General features: G+C 43.8%; 1 protein-coding gene across 2 annotated transcripts in view; it reads right to left on the reverse strand.

The window, feature by feature from the left end:
- Nucleotides 1-3247, reverse strand: part of GPR141 (G protein-coupled receptor 141) — a 207045-nt gene extending 203798 nt beyond the window's left edge. Inside the window, exon 1 of one of the 2 annotated variants that reach the window (XM_078685860.1) lies at nucleotides 3133-3247. The gene's annotated coding sequence lies outside the window, so the exon portion shown is untranslated. The remainder of the gene's footprint in view (nucleotides 1-3132) is intronic. The other variant, XM_078685861.1, reaches the window with a different exon arrangement.
- Between the last annotated feature and the right edge of the window lie 2753 nt (nucleotides 3248-6000).

Consider the following 6000-nt stretch of genomic DNA (forward strand, 5'->3'; position numbering starts at 1 on the left):
CTCTTGAATGTCCTTCCTCACTTTTAACACACAGATCCCTTGAATTACAAGCGGTGTTTTTTAAAATGTATTCAATGACTATGCAAAACCAACATTTTAAATTTGCTAACTAATTAAAGTTACTGTTTGCTTTAAAATACTTTCACTTTGAGTGAGTTCTAAGCTCAATTATTCCTTTCAGCGTGAAAGACATACGTGCGATTTCCAAATAGATGAAAATGCCATTGGAATTTGCTTCTGAGTTATTACACCTCTTACTGCACAGGAACCCATTTTTTAACAAGCAAAGCTGATAATGGACACTTGAGGAGAACTTGAATGTAAATGCTAGGTTCTCAGATCTGCAATCTTTTTTCTTTATGTCTTTGATAAATCATAAGAAACGGTATCAAGAAAAATTCGTCCAGATGTTTGAGATTTGCTTGTGATACCTGATGAGGAGATGGTTAGAATGTTTCACATTGTGGTGGCCTGCAGACTTGGCAATTTTTTCATGTGTGGGTTGTTTTGTTTCAAGTTACAGTGCAACCAATGTCGGAAGAAGATCTTTGTCTGCCTAACAATCTGTGAGTGATGCATTGACGCGGCTGTTATTGGCAGTAAATGTTTTTTGAAGTTTTTTTTAGTATATGGCGATTGTCATTTGGTATTTATGCGTGACACTTACTGGAGAAAGTCTATCTGGGACCAAAGAGGTCCCTGTGGCCACTAATTTATGCTGCCTTTAGTGATTCACGTTGCGGATACGATTTGAAACGTGGCCAAGGTTAATGGCTGGGGCATGCCTACAGGAGGATTAGTTATGTGCTGGTGTGAACCAATTGCTTGCACTAGGTATTGTTTGGCGGCTGTGATTCTGACTTAGAAATGTTGTTAAGAAATGTTGATTTCACTGAATATGTTGAGCGCGTTATTTAGTCTGGTGTTGTCAACATCTTTTGGCAGGTGAATCACTTATTGTAAACTCTGTTATATATTTTATATTTTAACTTTGTTTAAAAAGTTGAGGTTAAAGAAAGATGCATTGTTGGTGGAAATGATCCCAAATATCATGAGAGTAGGCCAGGAACAGTAAGTATCATCATAAAATTAATTAATTAATTAATTGCAAGTTTATATAGCGCTAGGATCGACTCCCGGAGGAGTATCTCCGCGCTTCGACCGCTGCGAAACCCTTCCTGGCTTCCCTGAGAGATGGTCCCTTAATGGGTACCTCCAGGGTGAGACCAGGCATCCCCGGCGGTCTGGTGGGGCCGCTAGTGAAGATGAGGCAAGCTAATGCCCAGAGTTGCCGAGTGTGATCGCTGATCAGAGTGGGCACCGAGGCGAGAGAATTATCGAGTCCGCTGACCCTGGTCCAGAAACCTGCCGCGTCTGGAATCGAACCCTGGTCCCGGGCCGTCCTCTGCTCTCGGGTCTGCCGCCTCTAACCAGTGAGCCACACTACTTCACCCAGTGAGCCACACTACTTCACTATCATCATAGAACACTCTTAGTGATGTAGTTGATAGAGGCTGGTTTCTCAATGGCACCTACAAATTATACTATAAAGAGGAACAGTTATGTGTGTGTGATGGTGAGCAAGTATTGTCCAAAGAAGGTTCTGGAGCTCAATTCTGTCAAACACTTGACAACATTAAACACTGTGTTCCTCCCTTTCTTCAAACAGGAAATGGCCAGAGACCATGTACTTTAAGACGCTGTCCACGTTGAACCCAATTCACAAAGGCATTTGCATGACAAAGTTCAACTTAAGCGCACAAACGGCTTGACTTACTTATGGAACTTCATTTTTGCAATTTATTTAAGGTGAATTTGCACTTGTTAATCGATTTACTCACTTAAAATATTTTTGGATTATTATTACAAGAGAGTAAATCTGCTCCTGTTGATGGGAAGTAGATATTCGACGGCACTGCAGTCCTAAAAAGTTTTTGCACACCCACTAATTTACAAGTTTGTGGGTATTCACAAACTTTTTCTCATCACATTCACACCATGGAAAGGGATTTGCTCCTGTTACTGTCAATATTAAGCCTGCTTCCAGGGTGGTAATGGGAAAGGACCACTGCAAAACTGATGGGGTTCCAGGGCAATGTTTTTTTCACAGGGAGTCATAGTTATCAGGTGAAGATTAATAGAAAAAGTTAAAACGTATTTGGACTTATTCCAATGTGTAACTGCACACTATGCGCAAATATGAATGTGGAAATCCCTTAAAATTACAGTGAACAGGAGTTCCCAAAATCTTCCAGAAGTCCTCCGGAAAACCTGCCACAGTCACAGCTTTCCTTACATACTTTTCAAAACCTTTCAGAATTCCAGAAATTCGAAAATCTACATCCAGACACAGGTGCAGATCAATAAAGCATGTCAAAGGCTTTTAAGGCAGTTTGGTCTACTACATAAGGGGGTCCGTGTCGGGAGAGTTATTTGTACGTTTAGAAACATGTGTTGCATGGAAAGAAAGGGCCTCAGGTACCATCTAATGGCATTATCTTTGTTCGTTTACACATCATTAATAAACAAGGCAGGCTTCCTTTAAAATCAATAAACAAACGCTGTAGTACAAGTGCAGTTCACTGACAGGAGTGTGGCGCCGGGGGAATTGTGCCCCCTCTGCCTTTCCTTTCTGAATACCCTACTGCATATTTTTTTAGTTTCTTTGTGAATCAGACCCAGTATATGCAGCAATCATTCATCCTTTCTTCAATGGATTCGTTCATAAATGCCCCTCCAGTCGGTCCTTAGCACAGAACAGAAACTTGGTGACCAAATGTGTCCAAACCTTGATGATTGTCCTGAGCTGCGAGCTCAGACAATAATAGCTACTACACCCCTGACTCGCACGTCTTAGGGAACCCTCACTGACCAGTAATGAAAGGTTCAACACAAATCACTTGCTCATTGTAACTGATGCCGAAAAGAGCCATTGAATTGACATGTATACTCTGTGTGACCTTGGACACTAGTCACAAAGATTGTTTTTTAAATTCGAATTCATTGCACCTCCCATCAACTCAATCAGCGTATCAAAGCAACTTTTAAATGGCGCTATCTAGGCAGTGGCACTATCTAGACAATAGGGCAGCAGCCGAAAGCTTAGCGAGCTAAAAACGCTAAGATGCTCACCAGATGTGTTCTCAGTGCCAGGGAAGTCATCGAGATGGAGAAAGGACGCTGCTGGTCTAAGTCATCCGTTGGGCGGCTGCAGCCCGGAATGATACAGTTTTACTGTATGATACTGGATGTCTCACTTGCAAGCTCGCTAGATCACAAGGTGCTGCCAGAACAGGAAGCTGATGATGAAAGCTAACATATACTGGGAGCATGAAAGCACCGTGTGTAGCAATAGTTCAGCACATCCGGTCACGAACTAACACTGCTCGCTGAGGTGGAACCACAATTATAGTCCAGACCATAGTGGGCCATTCGGGGACAGGAGGTCTTTCTGGTAACTATACATAACTGCAGGTGCGCGAAGATCAAAGGTTGCCATTCAGTATTGTGAAACAATTTGTTCTACAGAACTTTATTTGATAATTCCGGTGTCTTTAAAGAGGATGAAAAAATAGAGGGTCCCTGAAAGGGGTGGGACCTATATGATTAAGGGCGTGGCTTGAACATATATACACTAATTCCCATAGAGTGCCTCCCTACCCACACATTTGCATAGAATCACAACTACAACTTGCATACATGACAATTACTCTGTGAGATTTATAAAGAGGCCAAGGATTGGATGGCCATGTATTCTGAGTACCTTTTTGCTCAACTGGAAGGCACGGAACGAAACTCGCACTGCCTTCAGTCACAACTCAGTTGTTCCCTGTTATAATCACCCGAGGCCATATTATGGATATGGCACACTTTCATTGTTTGCGCCATGGTGCACCTTTCAAAAGGGGGCCGGTGCAAACAAAAAAAAGTGTGCTGCATTAGAACGAATGCACTGAACCCTTGGGCACCGCCGAACTCAGGTTGACCCCAGGGCAGCACATTCAATCAATCAGGGAATTGTAAGCGTGCTACTCACCCGTGAGGGTCTCAAGGTGCCGAGGGGAGGGTGGGGGGAGTCAGTAGTTCCGGTCAGCCAAAGAGCCAGGTCTTGAGGGCCTTCCTGAAGGTGTTCAGGGACAGGGCACGTCTGATGTTGATTGGGAGCTCGTTCCAGGTCTTGGCTGCGATGTCAGAGAATTCAAATGAAATATGGAGTAGCTGCTAAAAACTTTTTCTGTCTTTCACTGTCGAGGAGGCAATCCGCCTGTACTTTTAAGGGGGATTAGAGATCCCCTTACAGGCAGGTGGAGTGAGTGACTGCACCTGCCTGCAGAGGATGTCTAGGGCATTCCAAGGAAGCCCCTTCCTCTCCCCCGGAGGGCTGCCGTTTAGGACGTGCACTGAAAGCGTGCCACCTTTTTGTGGGGCACTTTGAGTGTGCCTCTTATAGATGTTTGCCTCTGCTCCTATATCGGTAATACGGACTAGCTTTATCTGTATTACAGAAGGGGACACACAAGCGTCTGCAGCCCCTTTTGATAATACCATTGTTCCCTGGAGGTGCCCAAAGAGGGCACACTCGCCCGAAGCACACTGTATAATACTGGCTGTGGATGTGACTCAATTCACATTGTGCACTAGACCAGAGTAATATGCTTCTTGAAATAAAAACTTATCATAGCCACCTGGAAAAACAATCACTCATATGGAATGCAAGATTAAATAATGCATGTGAAATATCAGCAAGAATGACATGGATTACCTAAGCGTTTTTACACTCATCATTCATAAATCAATCAGTGTTTTGCATGAAAAGTTAAGGACATGAATAAAGGGCATGAAAGGGATCCTTTTCAATGTCTCTTTTAAATTGCTACCAGGTCTGAGACCCGGAGGGACCCGGACCGCTTAAAGCCCTGATCATTCCTTTAAGAAACACTGGCCCCAGTATTGACACACACGCTCTCTATTGGGGGCATTTTCAGCTGTCTGTGAATTGTATTTAAAACACCATGATTAACAAAAGTATAGGAAATAGTTACCTTGTATATCTTCTTTAAACGAAATATAGTAATACAATGCCAACATATATGATAATGAGCAACCTCAGAAGAACGGTATGAATAATAAGAATTGGAAAGTATATAGGTTTAGACTATGGGAAATCTATTGGCTTTCTCAATGTTTGTTTCAAGTACAGGGGATGGGTAAAACAACAGAGAGCAGGAGGAGGAGTTGGTGGGCTAAAATCAGGGTGGGTGTGTTGTTAAAAAACAAGCTGGTGAGTGGGGTGGTGGATTAACACAAGTAGTGCATGTCGAAGTCAAAGCTGCCAGCCTTGGAACTGGGTTTGAGTCTCGGCATCGGCTGAAAATCGACCTTGGAACTGGAGAACTGAGTTCGAGTCTTGACATCGACTCAACATCCTGTGATTCTAGGCAAATCAGTTAATCCCCCATGTGTAATAGAAAAAGAAGTGAAATTGTCCAAGTGTAATGCAACTAGTGCTCATTTAAAGCACTCCAATACAATGTGGGTCAAGTTTGACCTATATAAAACATGGAAAAATAAAAGGACCTGAATAGAGATAAAACGGACATGAGGGATGGGTGGGGGACGCAAGGTAGGGCGTGGAAGGTGGAAAGCAAAGGATACATGCATAATTAGATTGCTGCTAAGTTTGACTCATTGGAGAAATTAAGCCGAAGACCTAGAGTTGCATTTCATTCAAGGCTCCTGCAATGCACCATGCCTCACTACACAAAGAGAGCTTCTCCCTCATGCTGCCTGCCCTTATTCTTTTCCCTGGAGGGGTAGCCTGCGCACCTAGGTGACGCACTAAGTGCCTGCCTTACCTCCTCAAATTTCCTGGCTGCCCCTCCCACTCCCCCGACCAGATGTGCACTGGCCCAGCCTCTCTCGCCTCTTAGCCCGAAATGCAACTAAGGGCCCCCCACCCCTAGGCGCGGGGGGGGGGCTCTCATTCAGTCCTGAAATCCC

The sequence above is a fragment of the Lissotriton helveticus genome, chromosome 4_1, assembly GCF_964261635.1.
Source record: "Lissotriton helveticus chromosome 4_1, aLisHel1.1, whole genome shotgun sequence".
Taxonomy (NCBI): domain Eukaryota; kingdom Metazoa; phylum Chordata; class Amphibia; order Caudata; family Salamandridae; genus Lissotriton; species Lissotriton helveticus.